General features: G+C 44.8%; 2 protein-coding genes and 1 long non-coding RNA gene across 8 annotated transcripts in view; 2 read left to right on the forward strand and 1 right to left on the reverse strand.

The window, feature by feature from the left end:
- The window catches only part of ZNF146 (zinc finger protein 146), a 30,134-nt gene extending 16,069 nt beyond the window's left edge, over positions 1–14,065 (reverse strand). The window contains exons 1-3 of one of the 5 annotated variants that reach the window (XM_004089188.3): positions 13,470–13,531; positions 2,420–2,539; positions 149–220 (exon numbers count right to left, since the gene is read on the reverse strand). The gene's annotated coding sequence lies outside the window, so the exon portion shown is untranslated. Of the gene's footprint in view, positions 1–148; positions 810–2,419; positions 2,540–13,469 lie in introns of those variants that run through there. The other 4 variants (XM_004089187.2, XM_004089193.2, XM_004089191.3 and 1 more) reach the window with 4 other exon arrangements.
- Positions 2,963–3,961, forward strand: LOC115836940. The gene is made up of 2 exons (XR_004031952.1): positions 2,963–3,003; positions 3,078–3,961. It is a non-coding gene; the product is annotated as an uncharacterized LOC115836940 (long non-coding RNA).
- ZNF565 (zinc finger protein 565) overlaps positions 13,989–15,669 on the forward strand; it is a 38,122-nt gene continuing 36,441 nt past the window's right edge. The window contains exon 1 of one of the 2 annotated variants that reach the window (XM_003280080.4): positions 13,989–14,045. The gene's annotated coding sequence lies outside the window, so the exon portion shown is untranslated. Of the gene's footprint in view, positions 14,046–15,051; positions 15,606–15,669 lie in introns of those variants that run through there. The other variant, XM_030820074.1, reaches the window with a different exon arrangement.

Below are 15,669 nucleotides of genomic sequence, written 5' to 3' on the forward strand. Positions count from 1 at the left end.
CTACTTGGGAGGCCGAGGCAGGAGAATGGCGTGAACCTGGGAGGCGGAGCTTGCAGTGAGACGAGATCGCGCCACTGCACTCCAGCCTGGGGGACAGAGCAAGACTCCGTCTCAAAAAAAAACTGTGGCCTGCCTGTCATTTACTCACCTGCACAGATCCTTCCCACTTCTTTCTCCACCATACAGTTTGTCTTCTTGCTTCAACAGAAGATCATATAACCTGTTATTGGGGAAATGACACAGTATTATGTTAATGCTGGGGCCAAAGTACCATCCTAGAACTCAGGTTGAGCCCTGGAGTCTCCTGGCCTTCTGAAGAATGAGGGTGTAATTTCCAAAGATGCACAGAACAAAGTAATGACCTTCTGCCTTAGTGACTAAAGCACATACAATCGTGTGGGCAAAGGGACTAGGGCCATTAGAATCCTAAACTTCAAAGCCATGCTTATTAAACCATTTAAAGTCTACGCACATCCAGAAATGGGAGAAAGGGAGAATTAACTTTCAGAATTTTACTTACACAGGAGAGCTGTTCACACCTCGTATGAGTGATTGCTGTTTTTCTCTAGCACCACACTCCCAGGCAGGGTCCTGAGAGGATTTTAACTACAGCCCTTATTCGTGGATGAATTCAACACCCATGTCTGACTTTAACATGTTCCCATCAGAACTAAAGCACATGGGCACAATGTGTAGGAAGTTGTTCTGACAGTACTCAAGAATAAAAACTCAAACATTTTCCTGGAGTCCTACTATTTACCTTCTTTGCATTATACTGAGTGAAATTCTTTCTTTCTTTTTTTTTTTTTTTTTTTGAGACAAAGTTTCGCTCCTGTTGCCCAGGCTGGAGTGCAATGGTGCAATCTCAGCTCACTGCAACCTCCGCCTCCTGGGTTCAAGCAATTCTCCTGCCTCAGCCTCCTGAGTAGCTGGGATTACGGGTGCGTACCACCACACCTGGCTAATTTTGTATTTTTAGTAGAGACAGGGTTTCACCATGTTGGCCAGGCTGGTCTTGAACCCCTGACCTCAGGTGATTCGCCCACCTCAGCCTCCCAAAGTGCTGGGATTACAGGTGTGAGCCACCACGCCCAGCCAAAAAAAATTTTTTTTGAGACAGAGTTTCACTCTTGTTGCCCAGGCTGGAGCGCAGTGGCGTGATCTCGGCTCACTGCAACCTCCACCTCCCAGGTCCAAGCGATTCTCCTGTCTCAGCCTCCCGAGCAGCTGGGACTACAGGCATGTGCCACCATGCCCCGCTAATTTTGTATTTTCAGTAGAGACGGGGTTTCTCTGTGTTAGTCAGGCTGAACTCCCGAACTCCCGACCGCAAGTGATCCACCTGCCTCGGCCTCCCAAAGGGCTGGGATTACAGGTGTGAGCCACTGCATGTGGCCCAAAATAATTTTTTTAATCAATAGCAGACATTATTAGGATGACTGACCAAATTTGAATATGGACTTTGGATTAAATAATACTAATGTATCAATGTTAAACTTCTCGATTTTGATCACTATACTGTAGTTATGAAAAAGAATGTTTTTGTTCTTGGAAAATGCATGCTGAAGTATTTATAGATAAAGGAAGCATGTCCACAACTAGTTTCAAATGGTTCAGGAAAAAAAAATCATACACATTTGGAGAAAGAAGGAAAAATAAAACAACCAAAATGTAAATGATTGGTGAAATTGGGTAAAGGATATATGGGACTTCTCTGTACTATTCCAACTCTTTTTTTTTTTTTTTGAGATAGAGTCTCACTCTGTCGCCCAGGCTGGAGTGCAGTGGCACCATCTTGGCTCACTGCAAGCTCTGCCTCCCGGGTTCACGCCATTCTCCTGCCTCAGCCTCCCGAGTAGCTGGGACTACAGGCGCACGCCCGGCTAATTTTTTGTATTTTTAGTAAAGACGGGATTTCACCATGTTAGCCAGGATGGTCTCGATCTCCTGACCTCGTGATCCACCCGCCTCGGCCTCCCAAAGTGCTGGGATTACAGGCGTGAGCCACCGCACCCGGCCCCAACTCTTCTATAAAGCTGTAATCATATAAAAAAGCATAATCATAAAAAATTTAAGTTTCTATCACATATATACCCCCATCCACTATGTATGTTGAAAAAGCTTGATCACCAATTCCTAATGGGGTGTGTCAGAGATATAAGGCTTAGAGCATGATTTAAACCGAAACATACATGACAGAAACACGAGAAGGTGAGCTGGCTGGAAGCAACTTGCAGGAGGGAGATCAAGTTTGAGATTCTATACATTCAGAGTGTAGGTTTCTGAACACATGCAGGCAGAGAGATCCATTAGGCAGTTGGATATACAGATCAGGAGCTCAGAATAGGGCTAGAACAGAAATGGGAACTTGCCAGTTGTCAGACTATTACTGCTGCTGAAGACACAGGGAGAATGTTACCGTGGGCTGGACGCAGTGGCTCATGCCAGTAATCCCAGCACTTTGGGAAGCTGAGGTGGGCAGGATCACTTGAGTTCAGAAGTTCAAGACCAGCCCAGGCAACATGGCAAGACCCCGTCTCTGCAAAAAACCCAAATCCAAAAATTAGCAGGATGTGGGTGGTACACGTCTGTAGTCCCAGCTACTTGGGAGCCTGAAACAGGAGGACTGCTTAAGTCTGGGAGGTGGACATTGCAGTGAGCTGTGATCATGCCACTGCCCTCCAGCCTGGGTGACAAAGCAAGACCCTGTCACAAAAAAGAAAAAAAAAAAATAATCACAAAGCAGGGGCAGGGCTTGATGGCTCATGTCTGTAATCTCAGCACTTTGAGACACTGAGGTGGGTAGACTGCTTGAGCCCAGGAGTTCAAGACCAGCCTGCACAAAAAAGTGAGACCTTATCACTAAAAAAAAAAAAAAAAAATACAAAAAACTAGCCAGGTGTGGTGGTTATGTACCTGTAGTCCCATCTACTTGACAGGCTGAGACAAAAGGACTGCTTGAGCCTGGGAGGTTGAGGTTGCAGTGAGCCAAAAAAAAAAAAAGTAAGAATCACAAAGCAGATGAAAACTGAAACATAACAAACTTAAGACACAAAACTTTTAAGAAGCAAGCAAAGCTATAAATAGACCACAAAAGATAAACAGAGGAAATGAGTAAAGAAACAGTCACCCAAAAGAAGGGAATCGACAGAAAACAGAAGAATAGGAATAGACATCGTATTTTTGTCCCATTTGATTTTTTGTTTAAGGATTCAATAACGAAATTTTGAGGGATTTTTGTTTCCTCAATCAACAGATTTTCCCTGGTTGTTGCACCTGGGCTATTAGCAGTGTCCTCAGTCTTTCTGCTCACACTCCCACTGACCCAGGCAGCATGGGTAATCTATATTTATATAATCATAATCTATATCTGACCACAAAAGCCAGTATCTTATCTAATGTAAAAACACTGAAAAGCAAATCATCATCATAAAAGTAACAGAAAAACACTGAAGGCATTTCTATTAGATTCTAAACAAACAAGGATGTCCACTGCCTCAATTATATAATCTAATTACAAATAACTAAGTAAGGAAAGCAGGGAATAATATTAGTATGTAGAAATCAACAGCTTCATGTATACCAACAATGACTCCATTCATAGCAACATAAAACAAAACATCCAGAAATAAACTTAGTAAGAAGGGTCTAAACCTGTATGAAAAAAGTTTTAAAACACCCTAGAGGACCCAAAAAGAAATCAGAATATATATCACGTACATAAAGAGGAATATTTAATGTCATAAAAATGTCCCTATTCCCAAGTTACTTTATAAATTTAATGCAATCCCAATAAAAATAACAAACTAGTTCTTCCTTTTCCCCCTCTGGAACTAGACAAGCTAATTCTAAAATTTACAAAGAAAAATAAACAAGCAAGAATAGCCAGGAAACACTGAAAAGGACGAGCAATTAAGAGACTAGCTATACCACAAAGTAAAACACAATGATAAAGCCTCAATAGTAAAAAGACCAGGGCCCTGGTTGTTACACCTGGGCTATAGCAGTGTCCTCAGTCTTTCTGCTCACACCCAGAAACAGACCAAATAACTGTGAGAATTTAGTATATAATCAAAGTGGCATCCTAAAAATAGTAAACATAAGACCTTTTTTTATGTGTGTGAGATGGAGTTTGGCTCTTGTTGCCCAGGCTGGAGTACAGTGGCACAATCTCAGCTCACTGCAACCTCCACCCTCCCAGGTTCGAGAGATTCTTCTGTCTCAGCCTCCGAGTAGCTGAGATTCAGGCATGTGCCACCACGCCCAGCTAATTTTTTGTATTTTTAGTAGAGACAGGGTTTCTCCACATTGGCCAGGCTGGTCTCGAACTCCTGACCTGAAGTGATAACCCACCTTGGCCTTGCAAAGTGCTGGGATTACAGGCATGAGCCACCGTGCCCAGCCAGGTAAGACCTTTTAATAAATGATGTCAAAGAACTCGGTAGCCAATTGGAAAAAGGTAAAGCTGGATGCATATCTGATAGCATACACCAGGATAAAATCTAAATGGATTATAAATTAAAATAAAAACAAAACCTTATAAAAACTATTACTCTGACTTGGGAAGCCAAGGTAGCAGGATCACTTGGGCCCAGGAGTTTGAGACCAGCCTGGGCAACACAGGGAGATCTTATCTCTACAATTTTTTTTTTAAATTAGCGAGGATATGAAGGCTGCAGTCAGCTGTGATCACACCACTGCACCCCAGCCTGGGTGACAGATCAAGATCCAACTCTAAAACAATCAAACAACAAAAAACTGTAACTTTATAAGAATTTGAAAATATCGGTGAAACTTAAAGAGTGGAAAAGGCTTTCAGACTATAACCATAAAAGACTGATGGATCGGCCATGCGCGGTGGCTCACGCCTGTAATCCCAGCACTTTGGAGGGCCGAGGCGGGCAGATCATGAGGTCAGGAGATCGAGACCATCCTGGCTAACATGGTGAAATCCCATCTCTACTAAAAATACAAAAAAATTAGCCCGGCGTGGTGGCACGAGCCTGTGGTCCCAGCTACTCGGGAGGCTGAGGCAGGAGAATGGCGTGAATCCGGGAGGCGGAGCTTGCAGTGAGCCGAAATCGCACCACTGCACTCCAGCCTGGGGGACAGAGCGAGACTCCGTCTCAAAAAGAAAAAAATGGAACTAGATTTGTTTTTTTTTTTTTTGAGACGGAGTCTCACTCTGTCGCCCAGGCTGAAGTGCAGTGGTGCGATCTTGTGCACCACAATGCCTGGCTAAATTTTTTGTATTTTTAGTAGAGACGGGGTTTCACCATGTTGACCGGGCTAGTCTCAAACTCCTGACCTCAAGTGATCCACCCGCCTCAGCCTCCCAAAGTGCTGGGATTACAGGCGTGAGCCACCACGCCCAGCCAAAAGTTTTAAAAATAAAAAGAAAACCATAGCAGCATGGTGGTGCACTGCCTGTAGTCCCTGCTACTTGGGAGGCTGAGAATTGCTTGGGCCCAGGGGTTCAAGGCCAGCCTGTGCAACACAGTGAGACTTTGCCTCTAAAAAATACATAAATAAAAAGCTCCTTGGTGTGGTGTGGGGATGCCTCTGTGCTCACCAACCACAGGGGGCTCATTCTAAGCAAAAAAAGTAAAAATAAGTAAAAAAAGAAACTATTATTACTAAATTAAAACAAAACCTCTTCATTCTGCAACATTAAAAAAAAGAAGAAACAACCACTGTGAACAATGCCCAAATGCAAATGAAAACTTAAAAAAAAAAAAACCCCACCACTCATTTCATATAGGGCTAACCTTTCTAATTTATAAACAGCTCCTCTAAGGAAAAGACACCCCATAGAAAAACGGTGAAAAGGATATGAATAGACAGTTCCTACATTAGTATATATGGGCCTTTAAACATATAAAAAAAATTCTCATTCATAAGAAGGGATGTAAATGAAACCTACACTGAAGTTCCGGTTGTCTCTTATGCCCCTAGCGAAATATCAAATATTCAACACTACACTCATGGTGAGCTTGAGGGGAAGATGCTCTCGTACATGGCTCGTGGGAATGTAAGTACTTACCCACTGGGCAGCGCCATTTGTATTAATAGCAGTCTAGTTTAGAACTACTCCTGTGTCAGTATAAAATGGCTCACATAAAAAAAAATTCATTACTGCATTGTTAGCAACAGCAGAAGACTGGAAACAATCCAAATGCTCAACAACGGGATTAACTGAATCAACCATGGTGCACCAATGACATCTTATTTATACAGCAGCTAAAAAAAAAAAAATTTCTTTAAAGATTATGATTAAGAAGGAACACCTTGGCTGGGTGCAGTGGCTCACACTTGTAATCCCAACACTTCGGGAAGCCAAGAGAGGAGGACTGCTTGAGCTCAGGAGTTCGAGACCAGCCTGGAAAACATAGTGAGACCTCATCTCTATAAAAAGTAAAAAAGCCAAGTGTGGTGGAGTGTGCCTGTGGTCCCAGCTACACAGGAGGCTGAGGCAGGAGGATCACTTCAGCCCAGGAGTTGGAGGCTGCAGTATGCCATGTTAACACCATTGCACAACAGCTTGGGTGACAAAGCGAGACTATTTCAAAAAAAAAAAAAAAAAAAAAAAAAAAAAAAAAAAGAAAAGAAAAAAGGAAGGGCTATCTCTGGGACATATTGTTATTAAAGAAAGTGAGATATAGGGAGGTGCATATGGTATGCTATCTTTTATGTAAGGAGGGGGGAATAGGAGTGAAGAGAAATATATACTAGTGACAGAACAAAAAAACAAAAAACCCACTTGAAGGATAAACAAGAAGCAAACAAAAAAAACAAGACATGTTTACATAAGACAAAGAAGAATGTGACTGGGGGAAGGGAGCAGAATGAGATATCTCTGTGAGATAGATCTTTGTTGAATCACAGAAATGCATTACTTACTTCAATAGTAATCAAATTCATTTTTTAAAAAGAAGTCCCTTGGCCAGGCACAGTGGCTCACGCCTGTAATCCCAGTACTTTGGGAGGCCGAGGCGGGCGGATCACAAGGTCAGGAGATTGAGACCATCCTGGCTAACATGGTGAAACCCTGTCTCTACTAAAAATACAAAAACTTAGCCGGCTGTGGTGGCTGACACCTGTAGTCCCAGCTACTCGGGAGGCTGAGGCAGGAGAATGGCGTGAACCCAGGAGGCGGAGCTTGCAGTGAGCCGAGATCCCACCACTGCACTCCAGTCTGGGCGACAGAATACAGAATGAGACTCGGTCTCAAAAAAAAAAAAAGCAGTCCCTTAACCTGAAAACAACAAATAAACCCAACTGTATGTTAATTTAGTAACATAATTCCTCAGAAAAACGATTTCAAATGACTTTAGAACAGAGTTCTTTGACTACATACATCTTTAGTGACATGCATTTTAAAAGCTGGGCTCAGTGGCTCATGCCTGAAATCCCAGCACTTTGGGAGGCCAAGGCGGGTAGGAAATCAGGAGTTCGAGACCAGCCTGGCCAACATGGTGAAACCCTGTCTCTACCAAAAATACAAAAATTAGCTAGGCGTCGTGGCGGGCACCTGTAATCCCAGCTACTCGGGAGGCTGGGGCAGGAGAATCGCTTGAACCGGGGAGGCAGATGTTGCAAGTGAGCCAAGATCACACCACTGCACTCTGCCCTGGGCGAAAGAATAAGACAACATCTCAAAAAAAAAAAAAAAAAAAGATGCATTTTAAGAACAAAAATAGCTGCATATATTAAAGAAAGAATTTTTTAACATGATACAGTATGTTTATGGTTACTACTAATATCAGCATTGTTACTGAAACCATTTTCTTTATATTGCAGGATAAAGCAAAGAAAATAAGTACTTATAACTTGTTTCAAATTTTTTACTATCAAATACAACTAGGAGGCCAGGCACCGTGGCTCACGCCTGTAATCCCAGCACTTTGGGAGGCCAAGGTGGGCAGATCACCTCAGGTTAGGAGAGCAAGACCATCCTGGCTAACACGGTGAAACCCCATCTCTACTAAAAATACAAAAACTTAGCTGGGTGTGGTGGCATGCACCTGTAGTCCCAGCTACTCAGGAGGCTGAGGCAAGAGAATCGCTTGAACCCAGGAGGAGGAGGTTGCAGTGAGCTGAGATTGTGCCACTGCACTCCAGCCTGGGCGACAGAGCAAGACTCTGTCTCAAAAATAAAATAAAAGAACTAGGAGCTAAGAAATTAGGTAAAAATACTATACCATTTAAAGTGAATTAGAAAGACAAATATGGACTCATGATTTTTAAAAATACATTAAAAATGTATTTTTTAAATGCTCTGCAATTTAAAATGGCCTTAAAACAATGTTACCCCTGGGCAATGAGCACACCCTCTATCTTGTCTCTAATACCATTCTCCAATAAAAGGAACCAGAGCTCCTTGGAGAAATGGCCAATTCCAAGTCTGGGAGGAAGATACAAGTAAGTCTGCAGTGCAGGAAAACCTTCCAAGATAAATGATGTCAGTCAAAATGAGACAAGAATGACCTGAAGGGGTGTCCACTGGCATCAAAAAGTGCAGCTGATTCTAGAACATGCTAAATATACACAACTTTAGGATGATGTTTAAGAAAGAAAATGCCAGGGGGGAAAAAAGATACAATTTGATGTAACAATGAAATAAATGTAAAAGGAATAAAAAGACGAGAAATTAAGTCTATACTGCCAGGGATCATTTCTAGTTTGTTCCTAGAAGTTTCTCTTAACGTATAGACTACTATATTTTTACACAAAACAAACAACAACAACAACAAAAAACCCAGAAAATCATCACTTTACAATACCCGTAGAAATTTACTCATCCAGCCAAGAATTACGTATTGGTTTTAAAACCATCCACTAAATGACTGATGGCGAATGAACCAAAGTAAACACTTTGGTCAAAGGGAAGTAACAATCACCAGCCATCTAGTATATCTCTCCTAATGGTATGCAATTTGAAGTATGTAAGATCACCTCTGATGTATTCTAGCCAAAAATCAATCACAATTAGAATTAAAAAAAAATCATCAGAGATTCTGAATTAGAACGATGCAAAAGTAATCATAGAAATCAAAGAACAAATCTCCCAAAGGAGCGGGTAGTGACGACTCTCTAAAGATAAATATAACTCAAACACAGAAATCTAACTTCCAGCCTGGGCAACATAGTAAGAGTCCATCTCTACAAAAAAATGTTTAAAAATTAGCAGGTCGTGGTGGCACACACCTGTAGTCCCAGCCACTGGGTGGGTGGGGCTGAGGTGGGAGGATCTCTTGAGCCCAGGAGGTGGAGGCTGCGGTGAGATGTGATCGCACCAGTGCACCCAGCCTGAGCCACAGAGTGAGACCACATCTCTAAAAACAAAAAACAAATCTAACTTCCTGATTCCAGTTAAAAAAGGAAACATCCACAGAAAATTTTAAGTGGCCAGACGCAGTGGCTCACGCCTGTAATCCCAGCACTTTGGGAGGCCGAGGTGGGCGGATCACGAGGTCAGGAGATCGAGACCATTCTGGCTAACAGGGTGAAACCTCGTCTCTACTAAAAATACAAAAAATTAGCCGGGCATGGTGGCAGGCGCCTGTAGTCCCAGCTACTTGGGAGGCTGAGGCTGGAGAAAGGCGTGAACCTGGGAGGCGAAGCTCGCAGTGAGCCAAGATAGCGCCACTGCACTCCAGCCTGGGCGACAAACCGAGACTCCATCCCCCAAAAAAAAGAAAAGAAAATTTTAAGTAACAAAATTAAAACACAGAAATATTAGGCTGGGTGCGGTGGCTCACGCCTGTAATGCCAGGACTTTGGGAGGCTGAGGCAGGTGGATCACGAGGTCAGGAGATCCAGACCATCCTGGTGAACATGGTGAAACCCCGTCTCTACTAAAAATACAAAAACAAAATTAGCCGGACATGGTGGCTGGCACCTGTAGTCCCAGCTACTCAGGAGGCTGAGGTGGGAGAATGGCATGAACCAGGGAGGCAGAGCCTGCAGTGAGCTGAGATCAGGCCACTGCACTCCAGCCTGGGCGACAGAGTGAGACTCCATCAAAAAAAAAAAAAAAAAAAAGAAATAAATATTAATAACAAAAGTGCATCTACATATCTTATTCTTTCAAAAATTCCTACCAGACACAGTACTAATGGCTGGACTACAATATTTTCTGAGGAAGCATTTTTTTGCAGCTAGTAATAAAAAATACTAGTATTTAACATTAATCCAGTCCTTACTACACACTGGGGACTATTCTTAGAACTTTACATGTATTAACTTCTGGAGCTGCACAACCACCCTTTGAATCAAATATTGCTATTATCTCTATACCATGAAATGAGCAACTGAGGCCCAAGGTTTAAGTACCTACCTGAGGTCCCCAAGGTAAAAAGTGGCAGAGGAAGGAGTTAACACAGGAAGTCTGGCTCCTTGGCCTATGTCTTCCTTTAATGAAAAAAAAAAAAAAAAATTAGCTCATACCTGTAATCCCAGTACTTTGGGAGGCTGAGGCAGGCAGATCACATGAGGTCAGGAGTTCGAGACCAACCTGGTCAACATGGTGAAACCCTGTCTCTACTAAAAATACAAAAATTAGCCGGGCGTGGCGGCCCACTGCACTCCAGCCTGGGCAACAGGCAAGACTCTGTCTCAAAAAAATAAAATAAAACAAAACATAAATTTTAGCGTATATATTACATTCATACAGTTAGAAAACAAACATAAACACCTATTTGCCTTTGCCCTGTCTATTCCAGTACCCCCCCAACAGATAGCCAGTTTTATTATTTCTTATGTATCTTTTGAATTTTTTTTTTTTTTTTTGAGACGGAGTTTCACTCTCGTTGCCCAGGTTGGAGTGCAATGGTGCCATCTCTGTTCACTGCAATCTCCGCCTCCTGGTTTCAAGCAATTATCTTGCCTCAGCCTCCTGAGTAGCTGGGATTAACAGGCATGTGCTACCACGCCTGGCTAATTTTGTATTTTTAGTAGAGACGGGGTTTCTCCATGTTGGTCAGGCTGGTCTCAAACTCCTGACCTCAGGTGATCTGCCCGCCTTGGCCTCCCAAAGTGCTGGGATTATAAATACATATTATTATTACCCCTTTTCTTATTCCAAATGCATCGTGCGTCATACTCTACATTCTGCACCTTGCTTTCTCTCAGTTAACAATATATTTTGAAGTTATTTCTGTCTCAGTATATAAAGAGCTTCCTCCTCATTCTTTTGTACAGCTATGTATTATTTTGTTGTATCGATGTACACTAATCTCCCACTGATGGGCATGAATTGTTTTTCTTTTCTTTCTTCTCTCTCTCTCCTTTCTTTCTTTCTTTCTTAAGACAGGGTCGGCCAGGCGCCATGGCTCATGCCTGTAATCCTAGCACTTTGGGAAGCCGAGGTGGGTCGATCACTGGAGGTCAAGAGTTTGAGACCAGCCTGGCCAACATGGTGAAACCCTGTCTCTATTAAAAATACAAAAAAAGTAGCCAGGTGTGGTGGCGGGCAACTGTAATCCCAGCTACTTGGGAGGCTGAGGCAAGAGATTGCAGGGAGCAGAGATTGTGCCATTGCACTCTAGCCTGGGCAACTGACAGACTCCATCTCAAAAAAAAAAAAAAAAGACAGGGTCTGGCTGTCCACCAAGCTGTGTAGCCAGGATCTCTGCTCACTGCAGCCTTGACCTCCTAGGCTCAAGTGATCCTCCCACCTCAGCCTCCCAAGCAGCTAGGACTACGGGAGATCTCACTATGGAGATCTCACTATGTCGCCCAAGCTGGTCTCTAACTGCTGGACTCGAGCCATCCTCCTGCCTTGGCCACCTAAAGTGCTGGGATTACAGGTGTGAGCCACCAAGCCCGGCCTGAGGCTTTATATTTTAAAATGTGTTGGGTCCCCACCTCCTCACACCTCAACGCCTTTTCTTTTTCAGTCTGTACTGGCTCTTGCAGCTTGTCTGTCTTTCCATAGTAAGTCTAGGATCAGTTCCCCTAGTTCCAAAAGAGAAAAGCCTGTCCATACTTTTATTAGGATCACATTATTACTATTATTGAGACGGAATCTCGCTCTTGTCCAGGCTGGAGTGCAGTGGCGAGATCTCGGCTCACTGCAACCTCCGCCTCCCGGGTTCAAGCGATTCTCCTGCCTCAGCCTCCGCGGTAGCTCAGATTACAGGCGCCCGCCACCACGCCCAGCTAATTTTTGTATTTTTTTGTTTTTATTTTTTTTAGTAGAGACAGGGTTTCACCATGTTGGCCAGGCTCGTCTCGAACTCCTGACCTCAGGTAATCCGCCCATCTCAGCCTCCCAAAGTGCTAGGATTACAGGCATGAGCCACCGCACCCGGCCAAGATCACAGTAAATTAATACATTTACTTAAGTTTGCGCACACTTCTTAATGTCACATGGTATATTTATTTGTTCACATTTGTTATGCCCCTCAGCAGTATTTTAAAGTTATTTCCTAATAGTTCTGAACCTTTCTTAAGTTTCTTCCACAATACTTTATCTTTCTACTGCTATTGTAAATATTAGTTTTCTTCAATTATGTATTCTAACTGATATCTGTAAATTAGAAGGCTATTTGTTTGTAGATACTAACTTGGTACCCAATTACTTTAACTTTTTATAATTTAAAACTATGTCAATGACGACAGCGGGGGCGGGGTGATTTCCTTAGAAAACGCATCTTTGGAGACGTCATGGCGCTCTCCATTACTTCACAAAATCCATATAACCTGAGAACGCCTCGACTCATTAAGGAATTAAGACACCTAAGATTTAGTCCACACTCATAACCGCTGCAACAATTAAGCTTTCTTCAAAAAATTAGGATAACTGTGCCTAACCTAAAACCTTTGACTCCCTTATCCTGGGCGCCGTTATATGGCATGCTTCTCAAGGCGTACAATGCTATTTAGTCTACGGCTTTGCTTAACAGCCCTATTTAAGTACCCCAAAGATGGGGATTTGAACAGTCTGAAGTAGGCACCCCGAAACTAAAGTTCATTCGAAACACTCTCGTTAAAAAAAAAAAAAGTCACGGTGATTTGCATGCCACTCCAATTAAAAAGAAATGCTTTTATATAAAAACTCGTTTTTAAATTATTCACCACTTAGCTTTTCCACCCCTTCAATTTTCAAGTAAAAAAGACGTTCCAGGAAGATGGCACCGTTATAATTATCAGCACTTTCGACAAGGGAAGTGCAGCTCAAACGTTATACCTCAATGCTGGTCTCCTACATCTCCCTCTTAGGCACAATCACACACAATCCCGCACCCAGTTTCACATTCACTCAACAATCCCAAACATCAGGTCAAACTTTGAGGACAAACTCGGTCACACTCTCTCAAACCCGCCTCAGAGGCCCCCACCTCCGCCCCGCACGTAGGCCAGAAGCTCTTAGACCCACTCCCTGCCCTGGCGCCGCGCCCCTAAAGATCAGGAATCCTCCCCTTTAACCTCCCCGGTCCGACCGACCCGAGACGCCCAGATCCCACCTCCTACTTTCGCGCCACGTGGACCCAGGGGCCGTACTGACCCGCGGACAAAGACCAAAATGTCCACTCGGTGCGCTGCGCTTGCGCACTCGGAGAGCGAGGAAGCACTCCCAGAAGTCTCCGCGACGCGGCCCGCCTCGGTCACCGCGGCCAGGCCCAGGCTGGTACTGAATTACCTTCTATTACCAGCAACGCCGCTTCTCAGGCCTTGGACTACATTTCCCTTGAGGCTTTACTGGTCGACTCTCTTGTCTCCTCCCCTCCCCCCGCGAACTTGGCCGCCTCCTTCTGTGACGATGGAGCTCTTGAGGTAAGTAGTCCTTTAGCGTCAGATGACTTCAAGCTTGCTGGAGAGTCTGGAGTGGCGACGCCCTCTCCGAAGCCTCGGGGGCGCAAAAATTTCAAAATGAACCAGGCCCGGACTCAGAGATAAGAGAACGCCATTTTGTCCGTGGCCGATCTGGCTCTGGACTACAATTCCCTGAGCCCACAGCGGCCTGACGTTACGTCGTTCTTGACGTCGTGGCGAGCTAGTTAGCTCCGCAAGGACCCGGACGCGACCAGGGGAGGCAGAAGGTGAGGGGTCTGGGAGTCCTGGGCGGGGCCGGGGCGTGTCGGGCGCTTCGGATCTGTGCGCGCAGGCGGGAGCTGGCTGCGGATGCGCGGTTCTGAATGTGTCTTTGTGGCTGTGTGGCTGGGTGTGGGTGTCTGCAACTGTGCACGTGTAACCGCCTGTCTCCAGGGTGTCTGGTGGTTTTTGTGTAACTATGTGTGATAGAGAGTATCGGGGTGCAGGGTCCTTGTGACCGGGGTTGATACTGCGTGTGTCCCCGTTCTATCTGTGGCCTGTTCGCCCTGTTCCTGGGGTGTGAGTACAGTTGTGACTGTGTGACCACTGCGGGTGTGCGGTTGTGATTCATGTCTCCAAGTTGGGTGCGTGGTTTTGGTTGTGTGACACTGTGGCCGTGTGCAATTGCCTGTGCCTGTGACTGTGTGGTGACGCCGCTTGTGTATTCCTGTGTTCCTTGGTGTGTGTGTGGTGCTGTGTATGCGGGAGTGGGGTGCCACTGCTTGTGTGGGTTGCTGGTGTGAATGTGACTGTGTGTATGTCCACAGTGAAAGTTCAGTTGTGACTGGGTGCCGTAAAGTACCAGTGATGGCGTGTGTCCCCCGAGTGGGTGTGTGACTGTGACTATATGAGGCATTTGTGGGTGTTGGTGTGTGGGGCTTGTGACTATACGGGAGTAACTTTCACAGTGGAGAGTAAATTGTGTGACTGGGTGTGTCTTAGTGGGTGTGTGATTGTGACTGGAAAGGTATAGAGGTGTCTGTGATTGTGTCCTGTGTCTCAAGAGTGGATGTAAGGCCGGGTGTGGTGGCTCACATCAGCACTTTGGGAGGCCGAGGTGGGAGGATCACTTGAGCCCAGGAGTTCGAGACCAGCCTGGCCTGTACAAAAAAAAAAAAAAAAATTAATGGCTGGCGCGGTGGCTCACACCTGTAATCCTAGCACTTTGGGAGGCCGAGGCGGGTGGATCACCTGAGGTCAGGAGTTCTAGACCAGCCTGGCCAACATGATAAAACCCTGTCTCTACTAAAAATACAAAAATTAGCTGGGCGTGATGGCAGGTACCTGTAATCCCAGCTGCTCCGGGGGCTTAGGCAGGAGAATTGCTTGAACCCAGGAGGCAGAAGTTGCAGTGAGCCGAGATCGTGCCATCGCACTCCAGCCTGGGGGACAAGAGCGAGACTTCGTCTCAAAAACAAACAAAAAATTAAAAATTATCTGAGTGTGGTGGCCCGCACCTGTGGTCCCAGCTACACGGGAAGCTGAGGTGGGAGGATCTCGAGCTTGAGAGGTCAAGGCTGCAGTGAGCCGTGTTTGAGCCACTGCATTCCAGCCTAGGTGACAAAACGAGACCCTGTCTCAAAAAAATGAGTGGATGTGTGGTTATGTTTGTGTGACACTGACTGTATGTGCAGCACCAAGTGTGCCAGTGATTCTAGTGCTTGACCCACGCAGAACCTTTGAAGTTAGGACAGATTCTGGCCCTGGACAGTAGTGACCTCAGCCTTTCTGAGTGACACTGGATTTAGGCAGATGCCTGGTCTTCTCTGACCGCACTCCCCTATATGGTAGGGAAGGGGGATGGTGGTTCAAAAATGACCTCGTTGTTTATGATTCTTTGCTCTTAACCCT

This window comes from Nomascus leucogenys, chromosome 10 (assembly GCF_006542625.1).
Source record: "Nomascus leucogenys isolate Asia chromosome 10, Asia_NLE_v1, whole genome shotgun sequence".
Classification (NCBI taxonomy): domain Eukaryota; kingdom Metazoa; phylum Chordata; class Mammalia; order Primates; family Hylobatidae; genus Nomascus; species Nomascus leucogenys.